The 15,160-nt window shown below is 36.5% G+C and overlaps 2 long non-coding RNA genes across 4 annotated transcripts in view; one reads left to right on the forward strand and one right to left on the reverse strand.

The window, feature by feature from the left end:
* LOC140526302 (uncharacterized) overlaps nucleotides 1–12,849 on the forward strand; it is a 46,051-nt gene extending 33,202 nt beyond the window's left edge. For 2 of the 3 annotated variants that reach the window (XR_011974311.1, XR_011974313.1), the window contains one exon: nucleotides 11,338–12,849. This is a non-coding gene — a long non-coding RNA (uncharacterized lncRNA). Of the gene's footprint in view, nucleotides 1–5,734; nucleotides 5,835–11,337 lie in introns of those variants that run through there. The other variant, XR_011974312.1, reaches the window with a different exon arrangement.
* LOC140526303 (uncharacterized) overlaps nucleotides 1–15,160 on the reverse strand; it is a 171,619-nt gene that overhangs the window by 84,894 nt on the left and 71,565 nt on the right. The gene's annotated exons all lie outside the window — the stretch shown is intronic.

Here is a 15,160-nt window from a genome sequence, read left to right on the forward strand (position 1 = left end):
ATATCAGGCATGTTCATCTTCCCCAGGACCAGTCTGCTCTATTCTATATTTCAGTTCCATGTAACACAAATACTTCTACTAGAGAAGTTTAACAAAAGTTGTACCTGTTTGAAGTTATTTCAACTGCCATAATGCAGGTGCTCCTCAGGAAAGCTGAGCCATTGTGATAATAAATTTGAGTGAGCTGGAAGTCCATCTCTTGTCTCTTGATGTCATTAAAAATGTCAGCGCATAGACTTCTGAATTAATATTTTAGCCAGAGTTTCTTTCTTTGTTTCCTTGTTTCTTTCTTTCCCTTCCTTCCTTCCTTCCTTCCTTCCTTCCTTCCTTCCTTCCTTCCTTTCTGTCTTTCTTCCTTCCTTCCTCCTTTCAAATTTGTCTCCAAAAGCATCTATTAAGTATCAATTTGGAAAGAAGCAGAATGGGACAATGAAGTCATAGGTCTAAATCCCAATAAAAACCCAAAAATTCTGTGTGTATAAACACATACAAGATGTTAGAGGGGATGCAAAGATGAAATGATACAATGTCTGATATCAAGAAATTTATAATCTAATAACACTACAATAAAAGGCAGAATGTGATAACTGTAAAAAAGAGATCCAAACAAAATGTTATGAGAAGTTTGAGAGAGAAGAAATTACTTCCAACTGGGTAGTATCAAAGGGAACTTCAATGAGACAATCACAACTGAATTGAGTCTTAAAGGATAAGAGGAATGAAGGGGTCCATAATTCTTTTTTGAGTTTCAACAAGTATTCATGTGCTATAATTTCTTGCCTCTTCAAACACCCGACACAGACTTCATGTTATGTTATCAAGTTTCACATAGATGCCAAACTAATAATCATAAACATAGAACAGATAATGTCACTATCCTTCTCTAAGAAGAGACAATGACTCTCTATCCTTTCCAGGATAATACAAAAATTTGTTAGCATAGCATTAAAGCATTTTAAAATTTGCCTTTCTACTTAACTTTCTAGTCTCATTTCATATTTCACAGTGGCAATATGTAACAGTAGTACCCCAACCTATACAGGGAGCCTGCTATCACAGGTTCTTAGATTGTAGATGATAAAAGGAAAGGCAACTTTTGAGGGGTTAACAATCACTTTAATCAAGCACAGATATCAGAGAAAATCAAAATCAAAATTTCAGAAAAATCAAAAATCAACAGACATCATCACAATGGTTCTTTCTACCTTCCAAACTACCTGACCATTGACATACATATATCTTTACCAGAGAGGGAAACACCAACATCTAGGTTTTCAAAAAGTGGCAGGGGGGAGGGGGGAGGTCTGTTTAGCTGCTTCTCAGAGTCTCATCTGGCACACAGACCTTCCAAAAACTATGCCCCAAAGTAAAACCTCATGCTCAGAGTATTTATACACTTTTCAGAGCCAGAGAACATAACCCTCTAACCCACTACTTCAGTAGAAAAAAAAAATGTACTTGGAACCCTCCTACAAAACAATTCCCCTAATCAAGCTTCCCTCAATGGGCAGACCCATCAATGAGTGGGGAAGACCTTCTTTAATAACATTATTCAGTCAGAGGCACTTTTAGTAAAGCAAAACCAGCAAAATATCCTAATTTGATTGCTATAACATGACAGCAGAATGGAAGTTGTATGGAGTAAAGAAGCCCTGGGTTTGAATTCTGTATCAAGCTTTTACTAACTGGGTGACCCTGAACAAGTTAATTAACCTCTCTGAGTCACAGTTTTATAATGACTCTAATTTGTAGGGTCATTATGAGGATCAAATGAGATAATATCTCTATATTGCTTTGAAGACCCTAAAGTAATAAAGAAATATTAGCATCATCATCATCACCATTCTTCCCTTCATCATCATCATTATTGTTATACTTAACTTACTGTAGTCTCTTTATTCAATTGGAATGGCCTTCTGACTTTTCCCTATGCACACTATTCCATATCTCTTCTATTTGTGTATATTCTCCATGTCTGGAATGCACTATCTCCTCATATCTCTCTGGTAGAATCACTAACTTCCTTAAATATATCAGCTACAACTTCCTACACTTGGCTTTTCTTGATTGTTTCAGTTAATGGCACACTATCTCAAAATCACTTGATTTCTATAATACTTTGCATTATTTCCTGAATACTTTTATTTACTTAGGCATTTACATACCTAATTGATTTATAATCAATCTTTTTATTGGAATGTAAGCTATTTTAGGGCAGGAATTCTTTTTTTTTTTCTTTTTTTTTGGCTGTATTTCTAACACTCAACTCTATCCTTTACACTTTGTGGGCAATCAATAAATATCTGTTGAATGTAATTAAATGGATATAAAGACTGAATTTTTCCATATAAACACTTGGGAAAGCATCAGTTAGGCTGAAAGGATAGCCATTTGGGACACTTCTCAGGGTGAAAAGCTAAAGCACTCATTGATGCACAAAGGTTATACTAGAGAGTTGCCACTGGCTACAAGCTAAATAAAGAATACAATCCATCTCCTGCTGTTCCAGGAAACTACTCACCCTGAGTATAGTTGATGTAATGTCGAGAACAGCTGATGTAATGTTGAGAACACTTGATAGGGAATTAAAGAACCGGGGATCAAACTTTGAGACTTAATACCTGTATAACTTTGTCTAGATTATTGCCCCTTTTGGGGCCTCAGTTTTTCTGTAAATTGAGGAGGTTGAACTAGCTGATCTCTAAAGAACCTTCCAGCTGTATGGCTGATGATCTTACTTGTTGTAAAACACATTCTGTACCCCACCCTTCCTTTCTATAAAACATCTCAGCATCCTGGACACAGAAAACCTTGGAAATCTTCATTTTTATGAAGCCCACATTTTAAAGTGCATAGTATTAAAGACCTTTCTGTGATGAACTTTTTGGAAAATATGGACAAGATTCACATAGTATGGTCATACACGAATGGGGCATGGTCTATAATTCAGGAATGTAGAACCTGTGGTCTCAAAGCCACAAGTGGTGGAGAAAACATCCAAATGGATTAGATTGCATATTCATTTGAGCATATGGGTGTTAAAAACAAACATTTTCAGAAAAAATTGAGACTCTCTTCCTCGTTTTTTACTTAAATCCTGAGAAAGAATTCCCCAAAAGTTCAAATCGGGTAGCCCTGCCATAATATAAGATCAGCTCCCCAATAGTCCACCGAGCCAAACTTTCTTTCTTTCTTTCTCTCTTTCTCTCTCTTTCTTTCCTTCCTTCCTTCCTTCCTTCCTTCCTTCCTTCCTTCCTTCCTTCCTTTCCTTCCTTCCTTCCTTTCCTTCCTTCTTTCCTTCCTTCCTTCCTTCCTTCCTTCCTTCCTTCCTTCCCTCCTTTCTTTCTTTCCTTCTTTCTTTCCTTCTTTCTTTCCTTCTTTCTTTTCTTTCTTTCTTTCTTTCTTTCTTTCTTTCTTTCTTTCTTTCTTTCTTTCTTTCTTTCTTTCTTTCTTTCTTTCTTTTTCTTCTCTCTCTGTCTCTTCCATCCCAAATCATACCAATATTTTACTAATGAAATATTCACGCTCAGGGGATGAATAACTTGCCCATATTACTGCCAACTCTTGAAGTAACATCTTCTGATTATCAGTGTATATTATTTCCATTATACAACAGTTGTAGAAAGAAGATGTTCTTCAGTGCACATTGTCCTGCTTTGTCTAGGTGGAAAAAGAGAATCAGGCAGATGTGAACCCAGTAGATTTTAGGCTTATAGATAAGCAGCCTCTAAAGGACTTGTATGACTTTATACTATATACTGAGGACACAAACTCAATTATCTGATAACTCCTAGAGCAGGTTGCAGTTCTATTTCCTTCCCTGTCATACTCTTTCATTGTGTTCCTCTAGTCTTCATAGAGATAGTAGTTCTAACCAAACAGGAGAAGCCATTCAGTTCATAGATGACCCCAACATGCAAATGAAGCTGCTTAGCTGAGGTACTCATCTCAGAGAACCAGTTGTCCCTGGAGATACTGAGATCTTTGAATATGCCACTGGCCCAGGGTCAGGCAGGCTGTTAAGTTCATTTTCCTTGCCTGTAAAATTAAGAAGACAGTGTAGATGATTTTTAAGGTGCTTTGTAACTCTCCAGTTTGAGAATTCCATGAATGCTTTAACAAAATCCTTACATTATCCTTTTTTGTCCTCTCAATTTTGTATCTTTTTCTCTCTTCATTTATGTCCCTTTTCTCTCCATGTATCTTCAAATCTCTCTCTCATATGTCAAGGACAAAAATCATCCAACAAAATTCCACCGGAATTACTCCCTCCTTACCTTTGTACACTGACATTGCTAGCTAATAGAAAGAAATTGCATGAAGATAACTATTAATCAGGTGACATCACCACTCCATAATCTCCTCAGTCAATTCAGGCCAGCGGAAAGAGATCTGAATATGAAGTGAGAGAATCCTGCTTTTCATCCCCTCTCCAATATTTATTAAAGACCTATGTGACGCTGGGCAAGTCATTTAACCTTACTTGACCTTAGTCTCCTCATCTCTAAAATGGAAATAATAACAGCACCTCCCTCTTAAGGGTGTTGTGAGGATCAAATGAAATAATGTTTGTAAAGTGCTTTGTAAATTTTAAAGTGACATACATATACACACATATATTAGGTATTATTATATTGCATCTATGATCCTTTGAACTTCCATTTGTTTGAGGCAGTCTGTTTCAGGAGAAAGAGTACTATGAATTAAAGTTCTAAGACCTAGACTCCAAACTATATTATACTACTTGCTGTCTAAACATTGCCTTGATACCCTCTAATACTCACATTCTGAATGTATAAATTGGGGGTGTTGATAATTGAGGCAGCTAAGTAGCACAATGGATAAAGTGACAGACTGGAATCATGAAAACCTTAGATCAAATGTAGCTTCAGTTGGTATCTGTGTTACTCCAGGAAAGTCACTTAATCTCTCTGCCTCATTGGTAAAAAAGGTAGATGATAATAACAATTTACTTTCTGGGGTTGTTCTGAGGACTGAATGAGATAGCATATGTAAAGCTGAAGTGCCAACATGATATTCACGGCACCTACAGCAGCCATGAATATCCCGGCACAGTTCTGAATCGCAAAATACCACAGACTTTTCACATGGAAGACAGAACTAAAACATTTATTCAGATATCAGAAAGCCAAATCTATCATAGTAACAAAACTCTATGCACAATAACAATGCAGAGAACAACACCATCCCCAAGCCTTCCCCTTGCTAGGCTTCCCATAAACCAGCTCCATTAAACAAATCACAAACAGACTGCCTTAACCAAAATGCCCTTCTGAAACTCACAACCAGCTGCCAACTGCCTGCATCCTTCCCAGCTCTAATTGCTGTCATGATTAACTTCTCTCAGCTATGCTCTAGCTCTGCCTCTTCCTCTTCCACCCATTCAGCAAATGCCTCCCACCACAGACTCAGGCTTGTGACTTAGGCTTCCATGTGACCTGGGTCACATGGACATTAATGAATATGAAAATCTCCCCATTTAAATTACTGTTGCAAAAGTGTTTCACAAAACTTAAAGCACTGTATAAAAGTCAGTTTTATTATTATTATAGGCTTATTTAATGTCATTGTTGGAAAGTGCTTTCTACTCTACTTCATACTTGAATAACAATAACCTCTATGAAGTATGTGCTAAATCCTTTTGGGTAGCTAGCTCAAGGCTAATTGTTACTGATGCAGAACTGTAACCCTTTGGGAAATTATTTCTTACCAGAATTTGTTTCCAGAGCTCTGGGTCAGGAAATGTTTCTGCAGCATCTGGTGAAGAGATTGCTTGGGACTCCAAAGCAGACTAGAGGTTTCAGGTGCTGCTAATACAGAGGTTAGTGAACACAGGTACCATCTCACCTCGGTTTCAAGAACATCAGTGAGGGGAAAGGTGTGTACTTCGGTTCAAACACATCCTTCTTTTGACTACTTCTAATTATTAGAAAGGTCTTCCCCTCATCACTAGATAAAATCTGCTTCCTTTTAGCACCATTTTAACATCTCACTTCCTCTGGGAGGTGAGTTCAATCCTCTGGGACCAAGAAGTATTACCTTGAAGACTGTTGCAGACATCAAATGAGATCATGCTTGCTAAAATCCTGTAAGTTATAAAGCCTCACAAAACTACTGGCCATTATCAATAAATGCAAAATATGACAATGAAATAAGAGAGATCTTTCTTTTGCAAGTGACTTATAGAATAGATTTCAAGGCTTCACTCTGCAAAGTCAATGAAGTAATCTTGGAAAGTTTTCTTAATAAAGTCCACAGAAATCACATTTAGTGTACTGATGCTTGCATTGAACTTTGTTTCATTTACCATGGCCACTCATTCTCTATCGAACCTTTTCTCTATCTTCTACTGCTCTTGAAACAAAGGGAAACAGAGACTTTGACCACATATAAATAATATTTTCCTGGAAGGCAAGTGGGAATAGAAAGGGCAGGCAGATTACATATTACTTTTCTTTAAAATAGGCTTTTTGATTTCCTTAGGAATCCTTTCTGCTTTGCATTAAGTGTACTTATAGTTATTGTTCTCCAAATACACTGCACTACTCAGTTGGCACGTGTACCAAATTGTCTTTTGTTGTTTACCTTTATTGCAGACCTTATTTGTATGTACACATAACTTAATTCCCCAATTTGACTTTCTTAAGGATAGTTAATACCTATCAGATATCTAGGTGGTACTGTGGATGGAAAGCTGATCCTAGAATGAAGAAAACTTGAATTCAAATCCAACCTCAGATACTTGCTAGGTGTGTGACCCTGGGCCAATCCCTTAACCTCTGTTTAACTCATTTTCCTTAAATGTTAAATGAGGTTAATAATAGCATTTACCTCTTAGTGTTGTTGTCAGGATCAAATGAAATTTTATTTGTAAAAGTGTTTAGCACAGTGCCTGACGTGTAGTAGGTGCTATATAAATATTTATTTTTTTCTACCTCCACTATGTCTGTCTTCCTGTTTCCCAATCTCTCTCTTTATATACTTCTTCATATATCCCACATTATCTTTGTGATAGCATGCAATAAGTACCCAATAACTCTTAAAAATACCTTGATTTGTGATCCTCATAGGGTCTCATCATATCTCTTTTTAGTACTTAAGTACACAAATATATTTATTTTCAGGCCTGATATCCTGAACACCATATTTTAGGAAGGATGAGAATAATAAAAAATTTGTCACCATAAGAAGTCCACCATAAATGTCCTTGAGACCATAACATATGAAGATAAGTTGAAACAAATAGATATGTTTAGCCTGGAGAAGACTTAGAGTTGGTCATATAGTCCAAACTCTTCATTGACAGATTAGAAAGGAGAGGCTCAGAGAGTTGTTATTTGCCCGAGGTCATAGAGATAAGGAGGTATAATTCTAAAGAGAGTTAAAGATCTTCCCCACCTATTTATGGCCCTGCCCATTAAGGGAAGCTAGATTAGAGGAGTTTTGTTGTTGGAAGGCCCACACCTTTTGTTAATGAGGCACTAGTTCTCTAGGGTTGTGATGCCCTCTGGCTCTGAAAAGTGTATAAATATTCTGAGATGAGGCTTAACTTTGGGGTTTAGTTTTTGGAAGACAGTTTGTGTGCCAGATGAAACTCTGGGAAGCCAGTAAGGAGGCCCCCAGCTTTGCAAACCCAGATGTTGGTGCTTCTCTCTCTGGTAACTATGTATGTATATAACGGTCAAACAGTTGGATCTGTCTGTTGATCAGTTATGTATGTATTGCTTATGGTCAGACAATTGGAAGCCCTGTCTGTTGATCTTTGCTTCTCTGTATTTTCTCTGAAGTTCAAGGTGCTGACTTTTCCCCCTGAACTAAGTGAATGATACATGTACTTGATTAAAGTGATTGTTGACCCTTCAAAAGTTGCTTTTCTTTTAGAAAAACAGGTCTAAGAACCTGTACAGCAGGCCCTCCTCTGTATGTTGGGGGAGACTGGAGGGAAAGAGCTAGGGTTAGAATCCAAGTCCTCTAACTGAAGATCTTAGACTTTGCCCACTTTTTCATTTCATATGGTTAGTGGCTTTAAAGACTGTTAAGTGGAAGGAATAGAATTAAATGCTAGAATTTGCCGATGCACATTTAGAAGCAATGTAAAAAAGCACTTTATAAAATTATAACCTTCCAACAATGGAATTGAGTGACTTGGGAAGTAGTTGCATCCCTTTCTATATAGGTCCTCCAATGAAGGATAAATAGTCACTTATTGGAAATGTTATAGGAAGAATTCTGGTTCAAGTACAGTTCATACTTTCAAGTCTTTGAGATCTGATAAAAGCACACATAGTATGTGGCCAGAGCTAAATCATGAAATCTAATTTTCCATCTCAAACCATGCCTGGTTGTGGGCTCTGAGGGAAGACAATGAATCCCAGTATACATTTGTTTCTTCATCCCAGCAAGTTTAGACAAAAGAAAAATGGCTCAAAAGTGAAATGTGGTACTTTTGAGATCTTTGTGAAGAAGTTAATTTTGCAAGCCTTTACTATTCCTATATTGTTATACGCATTTGTAGATAACATCTGTGCATTTGTATCCCAGTACCAAGAATTCTAAATAAACACTAGGATTACCAAGGCAAAAAACAAATTCTTTACCTTCTAAGGAGCTTATCTTCTCTGGGTGAAAAGGCTGGCTAAATGGATAAGTAAATAGAAAACATTTGCAGAGTAATTTATATATAAGATGGAATCCTGACAACTTTCTCACAACTTGGGGTGGGGGAGGGCAGAGAAGAGGAAGAAAAGTCTTTGGCCTCAAATGGCACTTGAGCCGAACCTTTAAGGGAACTAGAAATTCCAGGAGATGAGATGAGAAGAGAGAGTATTTCATGCACAGGGAACAAATAGCCAGTGTGCATAGACTGATACTACGTGTATGGAAAAAAGAAAGTGAACCAGTTTGAGTAGAAGGCAAAGTTCATGATGGGGAGTAACATAGATAGACCAGTTTAGATTTATGTGGCACCACAAGGTTTACAAAGAAAGCACTTAGTGGAAATATTTCTACAGAATGGTGTTAGATAATAGAACTTAGAGTTAGAAAAAAAAAATTGAGACCGTTTAGTCCTAACTCCTCATTTTACATTTAGGGAAACTGAGATCCAGAATGACAATATGAATTCCTTAACTTCAGATGGGGATCAGAGCTGAGATCTGATTCCAAGTCCTCTGACTCCAAATCTGGGGTTTTTTTCTCCCCTCACAGTATCATTTGTTTCTAATTGATCAATTGCTAAGGAAATTCGAAATTCTTTATAAAACTCACCAGGGAAGAAAATCCTAGAACTCATCATTCTGTCAAGTTGCACTTCCCATGTGGTCCACAGAGGTTTGGTAGATAGATTTGTCTTCAATCTTCTGTGTAAATTTTTTGTGTAATTTTTGTGCAATGTATCTAAGCTGGAGAAACCTTTACAAATCAATAGATATCTGTACTGGCAATACAAAAGTGTTTTTTGTTTTTGTTTTTTTAAGAGAATCTGACCCGAAGAGCTTATACTCTGATAAATGTGACACAAGGTAGGATGTGAGAGACAGAGAAGAGATCCAGACAAATCACTTAAAGTATTCGAAGTTATAGATAATCAAAATTCAATTTAACTCAATTGTGGTATTCTCTGGTAGAGGCAATTCAACATGGTGCCATTAGCATCAGGAAATCAAAAACCAAAAACAAACAAACAACAACAGAAAATACCCTTGACTTTCAATCCAATGTGACCCTGGGCAAGTCTTTTAACTGTCCTGGACCTCAGACTACTTCTTAAATCATAGATGATAATGATATGTTTACATATGAATACAGTATAACGTCTTCTATACTTTTCATTCTTTGAATGTTTATAGTCTGATAGATTTAAAAGATTTATTAATCTCTTATTAACTAGGTTTAAACAATAACAAATGAGTAATTTACAAGTTTTTTTCTTCTTTTTGACTTTTCAGAAAACAAAATTTAGCATATTGCTGTTCGAGCAAGGTGGGAATATAATTCTAACATAAAATTTAAATGGTCATACAATAAAAACTGACCACTGTAGCTAATGTAAAACTTAATTAATTGGTACTAAATTAGTTTAGAATTTATTGTAATTTGGACCAGGCTTTGGTGCCAGTTTATCTTTGAATTATCTACAGGAGGAGGAAAAGAGTCATTACTTGAGTAAAATAAATCAGATTTTTAGTGGTGTCACAGTTAGTCTTAAGAGAATGAATTGGTTTTAACAGCCTTACAAGTCTGCAATGGCATTCAAAACAATTACTATGTCAAGGTAAACATTATTTGCTCTTCATTAAAGCCATTCTAAATTTCTCTTTTCTGACAAAGCATTTTGGCAACATACTACTGCATAAGTGGAACAAAATTGAATTAAAATAACAAAATTGCATCAAAATTATGCAATTTATACCTCATGAATAGAAAGAGACTCTTCTCCTATTATTGATAATCTAGGAGAAACTTCTTTTATTAGACTGATTTCCCCAATGCCTCATTTTTAATAAGGAGAATTGATACAATGATACATCCAAATGCAAGACCTCCGTATTTGTACCATCTAGTCCAACCCTCTCATTTTTCAGATAAGGAAATGTAGGGCAAGAGAAACTAAATATCTTCCCCAAGATCACAAAAAGAGTAAACAAAAGAGCTTAAATGTAAAGCCAAGTCCAAAGTAAAAATAATACAGAATTTGTTTGGGTTTTTTAATAGAAGCTCTCACTTATATAACTTAAGAGGAACACACATTTCCCCCACATAAACAATGAAGCTATCATAAGAAATAATTCTAGAAATTCGGTTTTGAAATTTGGCAAACTATTCTACTTTTGAGGTGATCTAACTTCAACACAAATTCCAGTTTTGAAACTCCTACCTAGTTTTAAGTGCTGTAAAATACTCAGATGAAACACTAGGTGGCACTGTTGTCACAACGAAAACACTTTATCAGGTCACTTTTACATATCGCACAGAAAGTGGAACAGATCTCTTCCAGCTCCATGTAAGTTCACATCTCATTAGGAGCTTTTCTCTCCCTTCCTTTTCAAATTTGATTTAAAAAGTATCTATAATCACCAGAAACTAGATTAAAATTTGTATTTAAATCTGCTGTTCAATAAGAGGTATGAGCTTAAAAACTTCTGTAATAACTTTTTAAGGAAGCAATTGCTATGCTGCAGTAAAATTTCTATAGAGAATTTTTAGCCATTATGAAAGAATACTGTAGATTCTTCAGTTCACCCTTCCCCTCCAGTCTCAGCTGATGTCCAATAATGACCTATATTTTTCATTTGTTTACTTGGATTTCCCCCCCAGGAGCCCTGGCTAAAATTTGATGAGATGTTTTATAATCTCAGAAGCAGGCCTCAATTCTTTAATGATATGAGAAGAAGTTAATTCATCATATCTTTTGACTGCTACAGAAGAAAGCAGACCAGGAGCATCGACTATGACAGCAGCCACAACCAAACCTTGAACCAGTGGAGTTTCAATGAAGAAGAGGCAGCCATATTCATCAAATGATCTAAGGAAACAAAGCACTTATTGCATCATCCCTAAATTGGGAAAGCAGGACTGACATAACTTTGCAGATACGCCAGCCTTCTCCTCTGAATTTGAGAGAAACTTAGTCATTGGTATATAAAAGGTTATATAAACCTATGTTTATCTCAAAGCAGGATCTTAAAGTAAATTGAACAATGAATCTCAAAATAGAAACAAAACCATTAAACATTCAAAGAAATCAAAGTGTCAAATTACTATTTTTTTAATTGAACCATGCATGGAACTTGCTTATTAGCCCCACCCCAAGTATCAAGTGACTCAGATGCAGGCATCAAACCAGCCTTCTTGCCATCCATCCTGCCAGCTCTCTTCTTACCTAACCCTCCACCTTTTTCCATATTTTGCTCTGGTCAAAGTAATCAAGTCAGTAAAAATAGTGGTTTTTGCTCTTGTTTTGGGAAATGGCACATCAATTGATTGTCCACAATATGAGCTCACCATCACTGGAACTTCAAAGACCAAAACACCCTTCCCAAGGCTCTAATTCCTGTATGTGTTGTCTTTCCTTATTAGAATGTCAGTTCCGTGAGGATAAGGACTTAACTCCATGACTGGCACACATTAAGTGCCTGATAAATATTCACCCAACCCCAACCTTTAATATCTTCTCCAACTGATGAACTCAGATGTCAAAATTTCCTCCAAAATTAAAAAAAAGATAATGGAACAAGTTTGGAGAACTTTTACAGGGAGAGATTCTTTCTGTCCTTATAAATGGACATGGAATCAAACTTCATCCATAGACACTCTCATGAGCTGATCTCCAGGGGTCCTCTAGATATCTCTCAAACAGAAGCTTCTTCCTGGAGTTTCATGCCCACATAGGCTTCAGTCTACTAACTTTCCGCAAATGTGAGATGGTATCATATTTTTTTTAATTAGTCTTTAATGGTGGGTGAGGAAGAGGATTTTAAAACTGATAGTTTAATCTATGTTATCACCCCCTACTTCTCCATTTTGTATATTCATAACTGATTGGCTTATGTTCTGTACTTTGAGCACTGTAATTTAATGTGATTCAGTGACAAAGGGCACAGCTTTATACGAATTAAATGAATAAGTAAAAGTAGATATTTCTACTCAATGATTTTAATCCTTCTGAAAAGACATATATGCCCCTGAATACTTTTTTTTTGTTTTGTCATGATCATAATTATTTTTGTGTGTATTTGAATATAAAACTTTAAGGAATGTTTGGTGATTTGTTCAATGTATAATACAACAATAATTAATTAAATTTTCAAGTGTATATTAAAAAGCTGCTATGTTCCAAGCACTTTATTAAGAGCATGAGATATGAAAAAACACAGTAAAGCAATCCCTGTCTTCAAGAAAATTATATTCTACTAGGAAAGATACAATATCTGCATGACAAGCAAATAGGAGAGAACGTTAATAAGTAGAGGGGGGAAGTCAACAGAGCTCTAACAAGAAAGATGTTTCTTTCTAGGAACCTTGAAGGAAGATAAAGATCCAATACCTTGTAGGGAGCTAGACAAAAGGGTCACTTAACTAGGCATTCTGTGTGAATGCGAAGTGGAAATCAGGAGGAGGAATCAAAGGACAACAAGTGGGAATATAAAAATGAGAATTCTTGTTCTCTATCACATCATTCTCCAGGCAGAGATAGAATGGTCTCTGGACGTTCCTTTTTCTGCCTTTCTTGAGGTGCAGCAATTAGAAGTTGAAATATAAGCACACACTTTATTTTTGTAAAAGGTGTCCATCAATCAATCGATTAAGAACATTTCTTATGTCCTGTGTTCTAGATGTTGCTCCAGGTGCTAAGGATCCAAAGACAAAAAATGAAACAGGCCCTGCTGTTGAATACCTTATAACCTAGTTACAGGATAATATTGGAAAAAAGAAACTGGCAGCTAGGGAATGGAGAGGGGGAATCACAGGATAAAGTTTCATACAAAGAGTTGAGTTTTAGCTGAAGCTTAAAAGAAACTAGAAATTCTAAGAGTTGAAGGTGATAAGTGAGCTCATTCCAGCCATAGGAGCCAGTGAGAACACAGTCACAGATGTAGAAAATGGAATACCATATATGAGGTTTGGCATATACTGTGTATAAGGTCAATTTGGCTGTCCCTTAATGTGCATGAAGTGATCACTCAATTAACTGAACATAATCTCATGGGAAAGGTACTAGTATTAATGTAGACTTTCTTCCAGAAGGTAGAAATTTAGCCAAAATTTGAAGGAAGCCAGAAAAGCCAAGAGATGGAGGTGAGGAGGCAGAACAACACAGGCATAGCAGACAGTCAATGAAAATGTACAGATTCGAAAGTGCGTTGTTTAAGGAAGAGCACAGAGCCTAGTGATATTGTATTGTAAGGTTTGTGGAAGATAATAAAATAGGGGAAAAAGAGAATGTAAAGTTATCAGGTTATAAAGGATGTTTGATCTTGGAGGTAATGGGGAGTCATTGTGGTTTATTGATCAGGGGAGTGCCATGGTCAGACTTGGCATTGTGTCCAAGTTGTGAAAGACATTAAATTCCAAACAGAAATTTATATTTGATCATAGATGCCTTAGCAAGCCATTTGGGCTAAATGAGTAGGGGACAGCTATAGTCAGATTTGTGCTTTAGAAAAACTTCCTTGTCCATTGCATGGAAGATGGAAGAAGGATCATAATGAGGGTCTGAACTAAGGTGATGTCCACGTGAGTGGAAAAAAGTGAACTGTTATGAGACATGTTTTGGGGTTAGAAATGACAAAATTTACAAACCTGGTAGAAGAGTGATTACCATTTTGTTCCCAATATTATTCCTGATGAAGTTCAGTATTTTGTCAGTCTCCTAAGGAACAACATCAGTTTGTGTTGGTGTCTGGAGAGTAGAGTTCTAGTCTCCTACTGAATAAGCTGTAAGACCATGGTCAATTCAATTAACTAGGGACTGACTGAGTCTTAGTTTCTTCATTTGTGTAATGAGGAAGTTAGACTAAATAATCACCACAACCCATTCTAATGCCTGGTTATATGAGTTCTCTTGTAGTTCACAACCTATTTGCATACAAATGCAATTTAGGTTATATTTCTATTATTATTTAAACACACTGAAGCATAACTGCTACTGTTCTGCTTCTATGAGATTGTCTTGATTCCATTGCCTTCCCCACTAACCCTTCCCTTGCCCCCACCAATCTTGAGTCATCTCAGAACCCATTCTAGAGGACAGAGTAGCATGAAGAGCTGCCACCACTTGGGAAAGGGGCACCCTCCCTATTACCTTTCCCTTCCACTCTGGCTATCTAACTGCTCACATGCCTTGGATAGCATGAGGATCAACAATCTCATTTCTTCTGATGAGAAGGTGAGGCAGCAAAATTTAGCATTTGCCTTACTTCTTTGCCTTGAAGTTCCTTCACTCTGGATAACAAACTAATGAAGTCTGATTTTATAAGTTTAAAGAAGTCCTGATATGGAAACTCTTCACCAATGTAGATCAGCAACTCATCTGCAAGTTAGCCTTATAGATTTGTCACAGGGACCACTGAGAAATTAAGTGACTCATTGATGATAACACAAATACCATATGCTTTAAAAGCAAGGCTTAAACCCAGGC

This window comes from Notamacropus eugenii, chromosome 2 (assembly GCF_028372415.1).
Source record: "Notamacropus eugenii isolate mMacEug1 chromosome 2, mMacEug1.pri_v2, whole genome shotgun sequence".
Classification (NCBI taxonomy): domain Eukaryota; kingdom Metazoa; phylum Chordata; class Mammalia; order Diprotodontia; family Macropodidae; genus Notamacropus; species Notamacropus eugenii.